Here is a 19,811-nt window from a genome sequence, read left to right as displayed (position 1 = left end):
TTCTAATAATTGTCTTTCGTACATTTGCATGTCCCATGATTTTTTACAAGTCAAATCCCATGACATCTGTCTGAGGTGGGGCAAAGTAAAAGTATTACGAAGGTTGCTATTATAAACTGTTCTGTAGATGATAACATCTTTGCTGAGCTATAAAAGCACACTCATGGGGTAAGAGGAGACAGAAGACAGTGTGATTTAAAGAGCTAATTACTGGAAATAGTGAGATATCATATCAGATAAATAAGGTGATCATAAATGGATGTCGATCCCAGAGTGTGATGCAATTATGCTCTTTCCTGCCATCACCTCAGCACAAGAGAATAAAACTCTTAGTTTTATCTCTTAGACATGATTTGTACTAATACCTGATAGGAGAAACCCCCAAATTAGTTTTCTCTTGAATATATTTGGATTTCTGCTGATCTTTAAGCTCTGAGGACTCCTTAAAATCTGGAAAAGAACTGACACACCTTTATAAGTAGTGAACATTCTACCAAATGATATTTATGAAAGTGATCTATTGCTGCATAATATAGTAGAACAAACTCAGCAGCTAAAAACCAGCACACATGATTCTCTCATAGCTTCTCTGCATCAGAAATCCAGTTATGGCTTAACTGTATCCTCTGCTTCAGGGTCTATCACAAGGCTATCATGAGGAGATAGAACAGTACTGGGTTTTTATGCGAAATTAGACTTGGGAGACTCTTACCCCTTCCAAACTAACATGGTTGTTGGCAGGATTTAATTGCTGGCAGCTGGTAGAATTGAGATACTTGGTTTCCTGCCAGCTGTTGGCTGAAGGCCTGAGTTCTTTGTCATTTGGACCTCTCCAATGTAGCCCCTAGCTTCATCAAAGTGTGCAAGCAAAGGAAGTGGCCACAGCAGAGACGGAGTTAATTAGTAAGATAGAAGGTAAAATTGTATATCATGTTATCATGGAAGTAACGTTCTATCAATCACTGTGCCACATTCTGTTGGCTAAAAGCAAATTACAACTTCCTGTTTCAGCTCCAGCATGTAAAGAGCTTTGAAGTGATGGCTTGGTTCTTACACAAAGATACAAGAAAAATAACCCAAAATTTGACAACTATTTTTGTATCTATCAGAGAAATGAAATTCAGAGAGGTGAAAATGTGATGAGACGGCAGAAAGATTTCACTAAGTATAAATTTCCACATAGTGTTAAAACTTTGAACCCAGTAAATATTAGTACAATAAAAATAAAATAATTATAGAGCCTGAAATAAATATATGCTAAAATTAAATAATAGAAAATCAAACCGTAGACTAATATCGAATTGGTGACTTTTCTCCATGAAGAAATAATGTTAACAACTTTGGAATACAGTATACTGAAACTGACTGGGTGCCTTGCAGAGATATAGTCTCAAGAACAAGGGAATCTTGTAATTTAAATAGATACTTTTAATTCTGTTTGTTTCCAAAACCACAAGCTAGATTCTCCTCTTTGAAGAGGGTCTTTGTTAAGTCATTTGGGTTCTGACACTGTGTTCTGGACCATGTTTCTGGTGTAAGTCTTCCACATCTTGCTTATGTGCTGACATCTCAGGTCAGACTTGCCCTGCAGGGAATCACCGTCTTCACTCTGCTTGAGTTCCAACACCTTGTGCAGGTTTACCTTCTTGCAGATATGACCATTTTTCCTCTGTGGTCCATGAGCCACTCTACATTTTCTCCTTAAGTTCACATGGACTAGCAATGAACAGAACCTTAAGAACTAAATATACATTATCAGAATTGTGAAGAGCCCAGGCTTAAACCATTAGACATCTTAGAAGATCAATTACCATAAAAAATGATAAAAAGCCTAAATATTATAATATTATAATTATTATAAAATCATAAAGGACAGGAAACAAACATGCTTGTGTAATGTTAACTTTGATTCCCCAAACTTTTAAAATTTATTTTAATTGTTTTTTAGTGAATAACAAAAAGATGTATTCAGACTGGTAGTAAATGTGTATGCAGCTGTGCACTTGCTCTCTTTCTCTCTCTATATATGTATGCATATATATTATTCAAATGACCAACACTAAGCATAAAATCATTGTAAAGTAACATTTGCTAAATGAGAGTGCATCAAATTAAAAATAAGCATGTTTATTAAGAGATGTTTTACATCGAGTCCTAAAAAAATTGGGATTCATTTGGTTCTTCTGTAAGTTTTGTTAAAAAAATATATGTAGGATATAAAAATTATATATATTTTATAGAGATATAAAATATATGTAGGATATTAGTATACGTAGGATATATTTTATAGGATATATAAAATATATGTAGGAACTTAAATATATGTGAGATATAAAATACCTCTGTATTTTTTTTAGATTAACCTGAGATATTTGAATATGGAGCTAGAAGAGAAGGTATGCTAATTATATGTATACCTCTCATTCAGTATACATGCTTATGTATAGTATTTAAGGAAATGGATTGCATACCCACAGTAATTCTAATTATTCTTATTTATATAATCACCATAGTTGATAGTTTTTTGAGGTCTCTATGCTAGGCTCTGACACAAAGCTATTATTGGATTGTTTAATTTGAATCTTACTACTACTCCATTTGAGCTGATTGCGTTTTCATTTTTATATATGAGAAAACCAAACCTTAGAACTCGAGATCTCACAGCTAGGAATAAAATAATGAAGCTAAAGGAAAACATTGTATGAGCCTAGAAACTTTGAATCACCACATGGTCCTGTCTCCCAATATCATCTCATGAATCCCATAATGGGAATCTCATTATTCCCATTCAGAATCAATCAAATGTTTATTTGTGTGTATTCAAATTGTTTAGATCAAAGTATAATAAAAGTATTATTTCTACTTTTATCAAAATGTATTTATTTAAATGGATTAATCCACTACTTTTACATATTAATGTCCTTAATGAAAAAATAAATCCATACATTTCTCACCCACTAATCTGTAATTTTAGAAGTTCAATAGACACTGATTTTTCCTGTAGAAAAACTAATATTAAATTGGTGCTGTACATATTAGACATCATAGTTTTCTCTACAAAAATTATTACAACAATTTACTCATGGTTTTGTAACATACACTATTAGAAACTTAAATAACTTCTAAATAGGAACAAACAATATCAGAAATGAACAATGTCCAGTGAGTTTATTATTTTTGAACATTTTTCTAGAAAGAATATAAACAATTACTTTCCCATCCTACAGATGTGGTACCCAGAATGTATAAAATGACTTTATAATTCTATAGTGTTCTTCTGCTATATTATTATAGCTAATCTCACTACTTAAATTTTATACCTTTACATATATTTTTAGACAGAATGAGGATAATTAATCATCCTAGAGTTATACTATTTAAAAGGAATACAACATGTAGAATAACGTTTGATATTTAATCAAATTTAAATACAAGAGTCTCTGTGAGTAAACATGTATTTAAAAATGAGTACTTCTAAAAATAAACTAAAAAGACACTCAGAGATAGGGAATGGGAGTTGACATAATGGTTTATTGAAGAGGAAGATATGATTATGTTGTCCCTTATGATAGGGACACCTATTATGATAGGTGATAGATAGATAGATAGATAGATAGATAGATAGATAGACAGATAGATAGATACATAGATTAAAAAGAACATTCTCAGTCCATGAGATACTTAAGTATGCCAGCCATGTTTAGCCATTACAAGAGCATAACCAATTTTTTTTACTTGACTTACTTAGCATCAGACATCAGGTAAATGAGCTAAGATAGGAATAGATTACTTAAATCATAGGCCAGCCACTCTCTTTGAGGTTGCCTTACACTTGAACAGTGAAAGTCACCATGCTATTAACTAATTGCTAGTTGTAGCCAATGCAAACCACTGCCTACAAAAGAAATGCCTATAAACATAATATACAAAAGTATATAGTGAATAATTTATTAACAAATACTGTAAGCAACTTAGGACATTTAAAACATTTTTAAGAGGAAAACACAAGGCTCAAGAAATCCTGAATTATTTTTCTTCTTCACACAACATGCAGTTGCAAAAATAACACCGAACTCTTCCCTACTATTTGATGCTTCATTTTTTTCCTTCAGGGTTTAAGCCTTAGGCATTCTGAATAAAAGATATATTAGGGAAAGATGGTACAGTAATTTACCTTTCAATTTTATTTTCTCATAAAATGTTACCCATATAAAAGAATTCCAGTTACTATCATCATATTCAGTATCTCAATCATTTTTGAGCTCAGTTTAAGGAGTAATCTATGATAGCACTTCTTTTGAACTAAATAGTTTTCCTAATCATCTTTCCAAATAACATACATTTAAAAATTCCTATATGTATTTGAAAAATTATTTTAACGAAAAAATGTGAATCAAACTCTCTTCTGTAAGTTTTAGTATTTATAATTTATACTATTAATATTTTGAAAAAAACACTTGTAAATTGAAGCTATTTTGTTCTTTGGACTTTACTGAAGGGTAGATGTAAAAAAATGTAAGTACTTTTGAGTAGTACAGATTATTAAAATGTGATTGATGAGGTTAATCTAGTAACAGTTCTCAATGATATTCCCTATATTTATAATTGAAAAACTATGCTAATTTTCCCACATCCTAATTTTTATGATGAAGTAATAACTATTCATTTATTCAAAAATATTTATTAAGTTTCTAAAATAGTCTGGAAACTAAATCAGTAGTGAAAAAATATACATATGCCCTCCTTCACAGCTCTAGGAATCTTTATCTTGTGACCTAGAATCACACAAGAGGTTTACACAAAATTAAAAAAAAAATTAATTCAAAACTTTGGGAGAGGTATTAAGTTTTCAGTGAGAATTTTTTTATTATCTAAATAGTTCCCTACCAATATAGTGATATATATTTTTAAAGCACACTTACAGTCATTACATCATTTCAATATCAAAAAGTGCTATATACTAGACAAAATAAAGTACTATTAACTCTACATGAAGAAAGGAAAGGCGTGCTTCCTAGAGAGTAATATTTCACTGAACAAATATTAACTGATCAAACAGAAAAAAAATTCTGAATTATTTTCCCCCTTCTCAGCAGTTTATCTAGATGGAGTGCCACCTTTCAAAAGTTGCTAGATAATGGTGTGCTCATTTAAAAATTGTCATTTAGGTATTAATTGCATGTAAGCTATTAGATAGTAATAAATGAAAATGATTGTATGTTTCAAATTGTGCTACCAATTACAAATAAATTGGAAACAAACACTTCTAATTTTAAGAATATTTTATGTTAGAAAAGTTATATTATTTAGTATTTTTTCCCAAAAACCTTGATACAAAAGTAGCTCAAATTATATAAATCAGGGGGAAATAATTTTTAAATGTAGACTTTCCAGATGTAGGATATCCTCCAAAGAATTTTTTTTTCATGTAATTGCATTCAGTGTACTTTTTAAAAATAAAAATGACTGTGGTCATAGACTACATGAATTAGAGTTATTAACAGAACACCAATAAACAACTGAGCTGTGATACAGCTTTGGAAAAAATAGTCATTCTTTGCATTTTCCGATTGCATAATTATCTTTAACCAGGGTAATATAAGGTTACCCAGGCCTATGTTTTTAATTAGTCAAAAAATTATGACCTTTAATTTTAATTAGTCAAAAAATTATGAACTTTAAGAGTATTCTGTTTATCATATTACCAACTTTAAGGGTCATTTCATGTAAAAAGTATTTCTACATAGCTGTTACACTTTCACAAATTTTTAACTCAATTACTTACACATGGGTTTTGTGTATACCCAATATTTGGCATTTTGAATTTAAGACTGACTTTTTTTGAAACACCTGTCTTTATACCATTGTGTCAGATGTCATTATAAACCCTTAATTTGATACATTACTTTATAAAAACAAACATAAGAAAGGTAAAAGCTTTCCAAGCTGACTGGTAAAGCACATTTTAAAATATGGCACAATTTTACAGAACGTATTGACCTGAATTCACAATTACACATTCCTATAATATATGTGACAATTTTATTAGAGTCTCACTTGTTGTTTATATTATTTCAGAGTAACACAATTGTACCAACTGTATTTCATTAATGATCTTCAATCTTCACAAAGAAATACAAAGAGCATACTTGAAAATGAAGTAGCAGAATATTTTTATGTGTGTTGATGTCAAGATTTCTAGATAAAACTATAATAAGTGGGCATGATGGTGTGTGCCTGTAGTTCCATCTATGTGGGAAGAGCCCAGGAGTTTAAACCTACTCTGGGAAACATGGTGAGATCCTCACCTCTAAAAATTTTTTTTCAAGTTTCTAGAAAAATGCTATATATTTACATACACACAAATCATCCACAAGAAATTATTTTTGTGCTTATTTTATAGTGTTAAGTTTCATCAAAGTTATGTTAGTATATAAACTTTGCAACAATTTACCATTTAATATGCTTTAAAAAGAATTGATAACCACTACTCCCACCCACCATGTGTTTGCTTTATTTTGTTCTTAAACATAAAAAATAAAAACAAATGGATCAAGAAAGCTATATTTTTTTGCTTTGATTTGATCAGTGTTTAGCAATGATATTTAACATAATGCTGATTTAAAGTCCTTTGCATTATTTATTTTAAATATAACATTCTTTTTATTTAATTGTCAGACCTGAATTTATAGTTTTGTAGGTGCCTAATACTATATGTAAACATTTTCCTGAGGCATTTTTATCTAAAATGTCTTAAATCCCCTTTTTGTCTATCCTTACTCAAGTTACACTGATAGCGATTATAGTCACAAAACCTAATGAGGCATCTTAGTGTTTTTATATACAAATTAATCATTTGAACTCATACTGCTAGAGGCATGCTATGCTATCTTCATGGGTTATAGGATAATTTGAATCTAATGACATGATAGCAGCAATTCTACATTTTTGAGTTTGGTTATATTTGAACATATATTAAAATATAGCCACATTCCTAAACTTTTGAAACTTCAGGTTTCCTATACATAATAAACGTACAATGTCAGAGCATAACAGTCAATATGCTTATTAAGAAGTTTCCTGTTACTTATAAGCAATTAGTTATATTTCATATTTTCTTAATGTGAAATATTATTAAAGTAGAAACACCTTAATTACTTAACATTATATAATTCCTAGAAATTTTAGATCAACACCTTTCAAATATTTCCACAAATCAACTATCAGACCATCTGTACCACTACCAACCTGATATACTCCACTAGCAACTGTCACATGGGATGAAGGCATTAGCTTCCTACTTAACTACTCCCTTCTTTTTAGCTTGTCAGTACTTGGAATGATCCCATTAAAACCTTAAATGAATACTGTAACTTCAAAACCCTCCAATTCCTTCCTGTGGAGAGAAAAAGTCAAAATTCTTATGACCTATGAAATGCTAACCTCCCCTTCATCAGATTTTGTTTTATCATGTAATCTTCTCCAAGAGGCATTCCTGTTTATAATTACAGCCCCTGACCTAACCTCCTGTCCCTGCAATACTCCCGATACACTTCCTCACTTCTTCAGCTATCTCTTTTCTTCTTTCATTTTTTTAATGTGGTAAAATACATATCACATAAAATTTACCATCTTAACGGTTTTAATTGTTCAGTTTGAATAGTTTAATGGTATTAAGTACATTCATATTGTTGTGCAACCATATACACACTCCATCTCCAGAGCTGTTTTCATCTTTCAAAACTGAAACATTCTATACCCATTCAACAATAACTCTCCATTTTCCCTCCCCACATCTGCTAGCAACCACTATTCTACTTTCTACCTTATAATTTTGACAACTCTAGATATTTTGTGTATATGGAATCATACAGTATTTGTTTTATTGTGATAGGCTTATTTTACTTATCACAATGTTCTCAAGATTAATCCATGTTTTAATACATGCCATAATATTCTTCCTTTTTTTTCATTTCTTTTTTTTTTTTTTTTTTTTTTTTTGAAGCAGAGTCTTGCTCTGTCTCCAGACTGGAGTGCAGTGGCACAATCACCTCCCGAGTAGCTGGGACTACAGGTGTGCGCCACCACGCCCAGCAAATTTTTGTATTTTTAGTAGAGACGGGGTTTCACCATGTTGGCCAGGATGGTCTCCATCTCTTGACCTCGTGATCTGCCTGCCTCGGCCTCCCAAATGCTGGGATTATAGGCGTGAGCCACCATGCCTGGCCTGCCCTTCCTTTTTAAGGCTGAATTGTATTCTACTATATGGATATACTATATTGGCCTATCCATTCGTTCATCTCTAAACACTTGGGTTACTTCCACATTTTAGCTCTTGTGAATAATGTTGTGATGTGCATGGGTGTACAAATATCTTTTCAGGACCCTGCTTCTAATTCTTTTGGGTATATACCTGGAAGTGGAATTCTCATTTAATCATCCCCATCATTCTCTTCTTTCCAATTGACTTTAGAAACATAGTTACCACAATTATACACCCAGTATCATTCCTAGAATTGTTTCCTTGTTCTTTCTTTGATGCAAGCGTACTTGCCAGATTGCTATTTATTAATCATTGCAAAAGACACACTTTTGGTTCTATTGATCATTTCTCTTGTTTCCTTTTTATGTTTTAAGCAGTTAACTAAAATTGCTTTCAATTCTTTTTACTTATCTAGATATCTATATTTGCTTTAGTTTTTTTCGCAGCTTCTGCTTGAAACTCTAATTTATTTTTAATCATTTTGTTTCCTAATAATTGCCTTTACATTTTTTTCTGAGGGATACTCTATCTGTATCCTTAAAATGTTAAGGTGTACTTTTGGAAATTTAGTTGAAAATATAACATTCAATGTAATATTGTGATTTCTCTTTTCACTGATACTTTATCAAATGACATGTTTTTATTTTCCAAATATGTGGTAATATTGGCTGTTTTTCTGTTTTTATCATTTACATTTTATTTTGCCAAATTCTGAGAACATGTTTTATATCAATCCTTTGAAATTTGTTTTACTTCTTTGTGGTCTAATATCCTGTCAGTATTTACATAAATTTTCTATATGGCTTTAAAATAATATGCAAATTCTGTTATGTGGAAATAAGATTACATTTATTATTATTCATTTTGTAGGTTTTGACCCAATACATTTTGAACTAATTTCGCTATTCACACATTGGACTGTTTGTTCATTTTCAAATTTCCCTTTTTATAACTTGTATGCTTTTCTCCTGAAATACTATTTTGTCAAATACACGTGCTAATATAGCAGTCCTAATTTTGTTACGTATCTTTTAGATTTCCTTTTTGGTATTTTCTTCCTTTTTATTGTATTTCTTATTTCATTTTAAATAATTCAGAGATAGCAATATTTACTTATATTGCAATATTCTCCTTGTTTCAGGGTTTAGATGTCAAACTTTGGCTTGCAACTTTTTTAAGCAAGGTTCTCAATTTAATTTTTAATGCAGGACCTTTTTCAAAATATATTGAACTCTATGGATTCACTTCCGGGAGGGAATCTCATAATTCCTATACTTTGACAATGTGCAATTCGAGGGACTTTTTGAGTGAGCTCACAGACCCCATGAACCTCTGGTGTACTGTTAAATTCTAAACAAAAATATTAATAATTTATGAATGACTGAAGGAAGACAATACAATTCAATAATATCACATTTATTTTAAAAAGAAAGTGAAAAATAACAGTTTATAATAAATTACTATATATTAAAAGTATATTTTTTCATAATTGAGACTATGAGATTACTATCACAATATTCTATGTGATCATGCAACAAAAAAGTAATTTTAATTCATTACTGTATTATGTATATATTTTGTCACCCTAAATATCCTTTTCGCTAAACATATTGTTGCCTAAACTCCTCCTGATAGAACACTTGTCTGATTCATAGTTCATCAGCAACAAAACTTTGGACCCTGTGAGTAAAAGTCACATAATTTTGAGCCTATCTTTTCTGAAACCAAACATGCCATAAAACCTCCAGCATTCTTGAGAAGAAACAGCTATACCATAGGAGAAGTAGGCAATCATAGCAGGCATTTTAAGTCAGAAGTCAAAAGTAGTAATTGTATCAAATGTCGAGGAATACTTTCACAATATCAGACAAGTATGTGTTAGTGGAAAATGCAAATTATGACAAATTGAGATAGTTTATTAATTTATAATTAAAATATTTATTTTATTTATTATTTATTAATTTTTAATTAAAATGATTTTGTTTTAAAATTAAAAAATGAAAGAACAAAGATATGTTCAAGTCAGATGAACAGTAGACTTGATCACTGGAAAAATACTGAGTTTATGTTATTGACAATAAAGTTGAAGCATTCTTTCCTAACAAAGTTCAAACAATATCCTATATCTCAAAGCAAGATGGATATAGCAACAGGCACCAAGCTGCCTGGCTTCCAACCTATTCCCTTAAAATAATATTGATTTAACTGCTGGCATGTAATATAAATATTTAGGGTAATGCTAACTTTTCATTTTATATATATATATATATATATGCATGCAGTTTTATAAGTGTTGCTTATATTAAACTTTTAAAATTGAACAAGAATCATATATATTTCCTTTACTTTATTCAACTTCTTAAGAGAGTGCTATAATAAAATCAGCATTTAATAAATGTTGTTGATTTTATTTTGTTTAATAATAATGATGAAAACAAAATACAAATAACCAGGTACTTGCTAGAGGAAAATGTTTCCTATATATTAAAATTATCCACTTAGATGGAGTCTTGTTCTATTAATTAAAATAAGATGTATCCTCCATGATTGTAGTATTTTATGAAAGATTTTATGAACATGTATTCCCAAAATTAAATTATTGAACATGTCAAAAATCACTGTAATAAAAATCAAAACAAAATCAGAATACTTCACTGAACAGTGCTGACTTATTTTTATAGTTTTGAAAGATACTACCTTTTATATGTTTAGTGAAAAAATTAAGAATAAATTTTGACATGATTAATTGAAAGATTTATTGACATGATTAATTAATAGAAATTTTCTTCTATTGCAACAGAGAAAGAGAGCTTGAGCAAAGATAATCCATCTTTGAAGTTCCTTTGACAAATAATTTTATCTCTACCTTAATCATTGATTTTGTAATTTTTCAGAACTCTCCTCATTTGAATTATTGCTTGACCTACATTTCAGCTCACCTACCATTCTTACTATATTATTTTACATAAATTATAAAGACAAAATGCTAAATTGTGAGTTATAAATTCTCATTAAAAAATGAGAATAAATCTATTTAAACTTAAGTCTTTGGAGTAAGTTTAAGCATATGTACCTGACACCATTTATACTGGCATGAAATCTAGAATTTCAATCATTTTTCAGTAATTATCTTCTTTACTTCTCACATTTTATGACAGTTCATGGAAGCACCATAACAGAAGGGTAAAATAATATGGTAAATAGAAACACTTTATATTAACTTTAACTTTGTATACTCATGAAAATTTCAAACGTTTCATGGAAAGAAAGAACCTTTTGTTAGCCAAATAAATGCTGTTTGTAGCTTTTAAGGCTTTCTATAAACAATGCTATGCCTTTCATTTTACAATATATTAGCACAAGAAAATTATGCAAACGTCCCTGTGACTAAAATGTAATGCTCAGTATATAAAGAAACTCAAATTGATTCTACTTATGGCAAAGCTTTTTTTCCTTCAATACTCAATAGGCTTTTAAAATAAACATGCTTAATCTTGTTTCCTGCCATCCAGAATAGTAGTATACATATTCTTTGGTACTGAAAGTTAAAGTGTTAACATTGACACTTTAGGAAACAGACACATTATACGCTCATGCATTTAGAAATTCTTTACAAGAATTCAAACGATTTAGAGAGGTTAGTTGTGTTTTATTCTAATGGCTTATGTACTGCCATCAGAATATAATAGAATTTAATGCTACCAGGAATAACTGAAATCAATTAGACCATTCCCATCTTTTTATAATATGGAAGGAGAGTCTTAGAATGCACATCATCCATTTATAATACACTTTCACTTTTCTACAATTAATTTTACTTTTAATATGGCGAGAAGCTGTGTATTTTTTCATAACATTGTTTCCAACTGTTAACTCTTAGTTTGAATACAGCATAAACTGAAATAAGAGATGCTTAATTAATGCTATATTTTGTGTATAGTCAGGATAGAAAAAGACTGCCTGGGCCTGGTGCGGTGACTCATGCCTGTAATCCCAGCACTTTGGGAGGCAGAGGTGGGTGGATCACCTGAGGTCAGCAATTCAAAACCAGCCCGGCTAACATGGTGAAACCCCCTGTCTCTACTAAAAATACAAAAAGTAGCCAGGCGTGGTGATGGGCACCTGTAATCCCAGCTACTCGGGAGGCTGAGGCAGGAGAACCACTTGAACCCAGGAGGCAGAGGTTGCAGTGAGCCTAGATTGTGCCACTGCACTCCAGCCTGGGCAACAGAGCGAGATTCCATAAAAAAAAAAAAAACAAGAACAAACCAAAAAAAAAAAACAGAAAAAGACTGCATGTAAAGAAATAAATAAAAGTAAAAGCACAATGGACTTTACTGGTCACTTTGTTCATGCTAGGCACTCTGCTAATACATTCTGATTCTGATTACATCTCTTCACCAGCTCTTTGGGGTTTTATCCAAAACCTTATGAGTTATAATATTATTTTTTCTATTTCACATGAGGATACTGAGATAAAATGTGGTGTCTTTCAAAAGGAGAAATTTAATAAGAATCCGCACAGGGGAAGATATAATTGATTAAATTACCCCAAATCCACTGTTCAAATGTGTATCACTTAAAAAAAAATCTAATTTCTTTAACAAAAAGCTTGTCAAATCCCATTAACTTTTACCTCTATCTCTCTTAACTTTCTCTTTATTACATTTGCAGTTATTTTAATATTTTGACCCTCATTTTGTTTAACTTAGAAAAAACTGGAATGCTGATATTACTTTGAATCTATTTTCCTCTCTTTCTGTCAATGTGTATATTACATTTACTATCTGATATTATCTGTAAACAATTGATCTAGTAATGTAACTTTTTCTTTATAAACCGTTATTGAGTTTCTTATACATACATGCTAAAGTAAAAACAAATTAATCTGTATTCAAAAACATCCACAATCTCCGTCAACAACTTCAAACCTACTTCCATGGAGTCCCTTCGTAAACTCTACACTATTATCATATGATGCTATTCAATTTTTCATTACTCCTACTTGACTCATTGATTTCCTACATATTTGCCATATTTTATTTTTCTTTTCTGTGAATAACTATAAGAAAAAGTTATAGAAATAAGTATAAGAAAAAGTTCCTCATTTCTATTTTCAATTTCTATTCATTTCAACTAGCACAAATAAGTATTACTTCTTCTACATAATATTTTGTGATAATCCAAGCTGGAAGTAATAATATAAAAGTCATTTATATTATAAAAAATTAAATGATCAAAGTATAATAAAACTAGTGCAAAAGAAAATATTAAAATAATATAATTAGATTAAATTGAGATCAAATTTCCTTAACAACAAATTTAGGAAAAATATAACTCAGACATCAAAAATATCACTTTACCTGTGAGTAGAAGAGTATGTGTGTGTGTGTGTGTGTATATATATAATATATATATTATATATTTTGTACATATATAACATATACATGTTGTGTGTATATATACATAGCACTGTTTATTAGATGAGGAAAAGGTTTCAGATTATCAAGAAGACTGCAGCCAAATTATCAAAGATTAGTTTAATAAAAAAAAAGGATGTAAAATGTGGTGAGAACACGAGAGGTTGGTTTATACAAAATCAAAATTACTACCTAATGAATGGAAAATAAAATACTGAAAAAGAGAATTACTTTCCTTGAAGAATTTATTGACATTATTTTCTGAAATATCTCACTTTATTATTCCAAAATAATTTGACTATCTACACAAAACATATCCTAGTTATGTATTTAGAAAATAGAAACACTCTGTTATCCAGGCCTAAAATTTCCGTTTCCTATGAGGTTTAGGTGTGGGCTAGGTTAGAGTGGGAGTGAGGATAGTGGCTGCTGGATAAAGTTACACTGTCAGTATCCAGTTGCTTAGGATAACAGAAATGTCCTAAAACAGTCTTAGGTAATGGAAATACGATTTATGATATTTATCTACAGCTACCTAGTGATTCAAATATAGAGAATATGCAGCTATTTATGAACATGAAAAATACATACATAGCCTTACTTAGGGAGAAAATATTGCAGAATAGAATTAACAAAACCAAGAAATGAATGTGGCAGCTATGTGTCACAATGGCTGTTTTGCAATATCACTAGTGGAAAAATTGAACATGTGTATGCAAAAATGTGGTATCAAGTATTATAAGAATATGCAAAAAATATGATATCAAATATGATAAAGTTCTGAATGCAAAAATGACCAAACATTATGAAATAATTATAGTAGATAGGAGGAGGTATAGGTGTATTAATTTCCTTAATTATATAAGGCAGAAATGTATAAAAAATTAAGTATGCAAATAAGTTAAATTTTATTTCAAAGTTTTATGAAACATTATAAAAATTATTTGAATATTTTAAATTAATAATATAAATAACCTAAATCAAGAGAGGAAGCATGAATAATAGCAATGGGAAAAATATGTGTTCCTTCCCTCATTTTTTTATATCAGTGTTTCTATCAGCACTGTCTGACATTCATCAAGAAATAGAGGTTTAAATATATTCCAAAAGTATATGAAGTAATCTTATGGAATAATCAAAAGATTATAAACACCACGATAAATGGAAAGCACATACATGTATATAAATGGAAATATAAAACTAACAAACAAAAAACCAATAACCAAAACAGTTCATGAAAAAATACCATGAGGACAGAATTTTTTTTCTTCTTTTTTTTTGAGACAGAGTCTCACTCTGTCACCCAGGCTGGAGTGCAAGAGTGCAGTGGCATGATCTCGGCTCACTGCAACCTCTGCACTCCGAGTTCAAGCGATTCTCCTGCCTCAGCCTCCTGAGTAGCTGGAATTACAGGCGCATGCAACAGTGACCAGCTAATTTTTTGTATTTTTAGTAGAGATGGGGTTTCACCATCTTGGCCAGGCTGGTCTTGAACCCCTGACATCATGATCCACCTGACTCGGCCTCCAAAAGTTCTGGGATTACAGGCATGAGCCACCACGCCATGCAGAGGACAGAATAATTTTTAAAGCTATTTATTCCAGTTACTAATGCATAAAAAAATTACTTCAAATATCTATGTAAGAAAGTGATACTACATTTACTAAGCTGAAGGTCAGAAATTCAGATGGTACAGTAGGGGTGGTTTTCTCTGCTGCATTACCTACTCCTTTGTACAAATCAAAGACTGGGAGCTCACATGCGAACACTAGCTCACTCACATGCTCAGAGGTTGATACGGCATTTATTTGGGGTGATTAAGCAGAACACCTACATTTGTCGCTTCAGGTTTCTGAGTTTGCTCACAAGATGGCCAACATCGCTTGAAGGGCCTGGAATCCCACCACATTCTCTTCAATAGTAGCAAGTCACTAAGCCCAGCCCACACTCAAGGGGAGGAGAAGTCCCTACCTCCCCATGGAGGAGTGTCAATATCACATAGTAAGAAGGAGTGGCTGGCCGGGCGCGGTGGCTCACGCCTGTAATCCCAGCACTTTGGGAGGCCGAGGCGGGTGGATCACGAGGTCAGGAGATCGAGACCATCCTGGCTAACACGGTGAAATCCTGTCTCTACTAAAAATACAAAAAATTAGCTGGGCATGGTGGCGGGTGCCTGTAGTCCCAGCTACTCGGGAGGCTGAGGCAGGAGAATGGTGTGAACCCGGGAGGTGGAGGTTGCAGTGAGCTGAGACTGCGCCAGTGCACTCTGGCCTAGGCGACAGAGCGAGACTCTGTCTCAAAAAAAAAAAAAAAAAAAAAAGCCACTAGAAAAATACTTGCAATTTTCAAACTATTTCACATTCAATTCGAGACCCAAGTTGAGTGTGGCACTTTTTATTATGATACTGCATATCACTTTATAATGCTTGATTGTATGAACTAAAATTTTAACTTATTCATACTTTTCACTAAGTACCTTCTATTCTGCTTTCTGTTTAGTAACAGGCACTCAGTGGGTGTTTAATAAGGATTAATTGGTGTCAATGACAATAATGACTCTATTATCTTCTGGAATATTGATACCATTAAGAGTATGATGAGTAAATGAGTCTAACTTTATTTATGATATTTAACAATGGCCAGGCTGATTAAATATGAAACAGGCTTTTCAAGTGAATAAAAGTGGAAACATTTGCATATAAAACAGTAATTACTATACTGTATTATAATCTTAGCAGATTGGAATTGCAATTATTCAAAGCAATGCTTGGTGACAGATATTTGGTAGGTAAGGATTGGGACCCAGTTAGGTAAATCTATTTATGCAAGGTATAATCACGTGTCAGAAAATTGAATACGGTGTCTCAGTTCATTTAGGCTGCTATAACAAAATAACATAGACTGGGTAGCTTATAAACAACAGAAATTTATTTTTCATAATTTTGGAAGCTGGAAAGTCCAAAACCAAGGTGCCAGCAGATTCACTGTCTGGTAAGGACCCCAGTTATTGGTTAATAGATAGTACCTTCTTGCTGTTTTCTCACATAGCAGAAGGGGCAAGCGGTCTCTCTCTGAAGCCCCTTTTATAAAGGCTTTTATAATTCCGTATATGAAGGCACTGTCCCCATGATCTAATTACCGCACAAAAACACTACTCCTAATCTAATCACTTGTGATTAGGTTTCAACATGCAAATTTTGTGGATACAATCTTTCAGACTATGACATGTGGTTAAAAAAAAAAAAACAGGATGGAAATCAAAACTTTGCTTTAAGACTCAGCTCTATGATTTTTAACTTCAAGATATGGATCATATTATTTATGTTTCAGACATCTTTATTTACTTATAAATAATGGAAATAATCATATCTAGCCTCACAAATTTATCTCTATGACCAAATATTAAATATTCTAGTAAAGATATTTAATATTAAAGATTTTAGTTCAAAGAGAAAATTGTTTCTAGAAGGAAAAAATAAATGAATAGATAGCAAAGACTACTGTGCAAGATCTTGCTCACATCATCTTGCAAGAATATATTATTTACAGGACTTTTGCTAAGCAATTGTTAAAGCATCTGGAGCTTAAAATTGGCCATGTTGTGCGTATTTACACCAATAATGTCAGAAAATCTTATAATTCAGAGTTTCTCTCCACCCCCACCCCAAACAACAGCTATCACCAAGAGGAAATAAACTGATTCATTCATATAAGTGACCACTGAGTATAATAACAAAAATAATTAATACTTTAGAGGTTGAAACATAAGGTGAAATTCAAACACTAGACAAGAAAAAACAAAGTTGAAATGTTGTCAGTGCTAAGGCTTTGTAATTTCCATGAATTCATTGGGAGGACGGTAGGAATAATGGCAAATGAAAAATAATACAAAGAAACCAATAGAAAATAACAATATAATAAAAAGAACAGAATGATAGCTGTCTATGAAAAGCAAAAGCAGACAAGAGAAAAAATAAAGGCATAAATAAATAATATAGGAGTAAAAATGGGCATAAGTAAAAGCACAAAGGACTTTAGATGAAAACTGCATGCTATACAATGGAAACAAATGGAAAACAAAATTGTTGATTTTATAGAAAAACATTTATCAAAGTGGGGAGAATAAGTAGAAAATTGCAAAATAAATGTAACTATAAAAGTAACTAAATGTATTAGAAAAACTTACAGAAAACTGGCTAAAATATCTTACATGGCAGATTTCCAAACATTCAAAGAATTACTATTGGAAAAGAAAATCTGGGAATGGAAAGATAGAAGATTATCTTCAATTTTGGGGGAGATTCTGTATAACCTTGCAACAAAACCAGATTTAAAAATGTATGAAATAGAAATTTTAAGCTGATCTCACAGATAATTACCTACCTCTGTGTCTCACATACATTGCAAAGCAAATCTAGTAAAGGCATTCAATATGTTTTTAAAAGACTTTTAGCAAACTAGAAGTGGAAGAGAATTCCTCAACTTGATAAAATCTCAAAAGAACAATGGATTATTGCAGAAAACACATATTAAAAATTCCTGTAAGAGCCAAAAATTGGCAAAAGAGGAAATTCAAATTGCCAATACATGTAAGAACTTATTATTAACATCACTAATAAAAAGCTATGTACAAATTTCAATCATGATAAAATATCATTTATACTCATCCAGTTGAAAAAAATATAGAAAAGTCTGGCAAATCAATTGAACTCCAGGAGATATATTCACATTTTAACAATAAAGCATATATATGTTTATTCATTGTAATGAAGAGAAGGCAAACAACAGTAAAAAATCAATTAAAAGAAGAATGGATTTATGGTTACATGAATAAAATGGGACAGCATATAGGAATGAAAACAAATCAAGGAGAGCCACATGTATCAAGGAAGATATGTATGTTTGTACACCATCAAAAACATGAATTTTACTCTATATCTTAAAATATAATTACAAATGATAAACACAATCTCTGAGATTAAGTTAACAATTTCTAATAAAATAACAATCAATGTCTAATAAACCAAATGTTGACAGTTTTACATCATGATCCTGAAATACTTGATAATTCCACTCCCTTCAACATATATAAGTTGCTCAAAGAGTATGCAATGGTATAATTTAACTTTCAAAAGTCAAAATATAGCTTAAGTTTTTTTTTTTTTTCTATGAGAAAAATGTGGTTCCGTCCATCTCTGAGGAGAAAAGTTACTGAAGTGAATGAATTTCTCTAGTATTGAATTTTTCTACTGAAAAAAAAACACAAAACATGACCCATGAGCCATGTAAAGACATGGAAGAGCCATGGGATATATTGTTAAGTGAAGAAGAAAAAAGCCAATTTGAAAAGACTACATACTATATTATTTAATCTACATGACATCCTGGAAATAGAAAAAAACAAACCGAAAATGAAAAGATCACTAATTTCCAGGGGTTCTGGGGCAAGGAGGAGCAGGATGAATAGATAGGCCATATGGGAGTTTTGAGGAAATGAAATTATTCTGCATGATACGATGGATACATGAAGTTATGCATTGTCAAAACCCATAGAACTGCACAAGAAAAAGAGAGAATTCTAAAGTAACCTGACGACTTAGTGAATAACAATGTGTTATTCACTGGATTCTTCAATTGTAAAAAATGTACCACATTCATGCAAGATGTTCAAACTAGAAGAAATTGTGTGTGAGACATAGGCAAGAGGTATATGGGAATAAGGGTAACTCTGCACTTTGTTCAGTATTTCCGTAAACCTAAATTGCTGTAACAATCTATTAAATGTTTAAAATCACGTGCTCGCTTCGGCAGCACATATACTAAAATTGGAACGATACAGAGAAGATTAGCATGGCCCCTGCGCAAGGATGACACGCAAATTCGTGAAGCGTTCCATATTTTTATATTTCAAAATAATAAGAGCTATCTATGACAAACCCACAGCCAATATCATACTGAATGGGCAAAAACTGGAAGCATTCCCTTTGAAAACTGGCATAAGACAGGGATGCCCTCTCTCACCGCTCCTATTCAACATAGTGTTGGAAGTTCTGGCCAGGACAATCAGGCAGGAGAAGGAAATAAAGGGTATTCAATTAGGAAAAGAGGAAGTCAAATTGTCCCTGTTT

At 31.4% G+C, this 19,811-nt stretch overlaps 1 non-coding gene across 1 annotated transcript; it reads left to right on the top strand.

The window, feature by feature from the left end:
• Positions 1–19,478: 19,478 nt before the first annotated feature.
• LOC117980155 (U6 spliceosomal RNA) lies at positions 19,479–19,585 on the top strand. The gene has a single exon (XR_004671332.1). It is a non-coding gene; the product is annotated as a U6 spliceosomal RNA (small nuclear RNA).
• The last annotated feature ends 226 nt before the right edge of the window (positions 19,586–19,811 follow it).

Source organism: Pan paniscus, chromosome 3 (genome assembly GCF_029289425.2).
Source record: "Pan paniscus chromosome 3, NHGRI_mPanPan1-v2.0_pri, whole genome shotgun sequence".
Lineage (NCBI taxonomy): Eukaryota > Metazoa > Chordata > Mammalia > Primates > Hominidae > Pan > Pan paniscus.
This window is presented reverse-complemented; position numbering and strand designations above follow the sequence as displayed.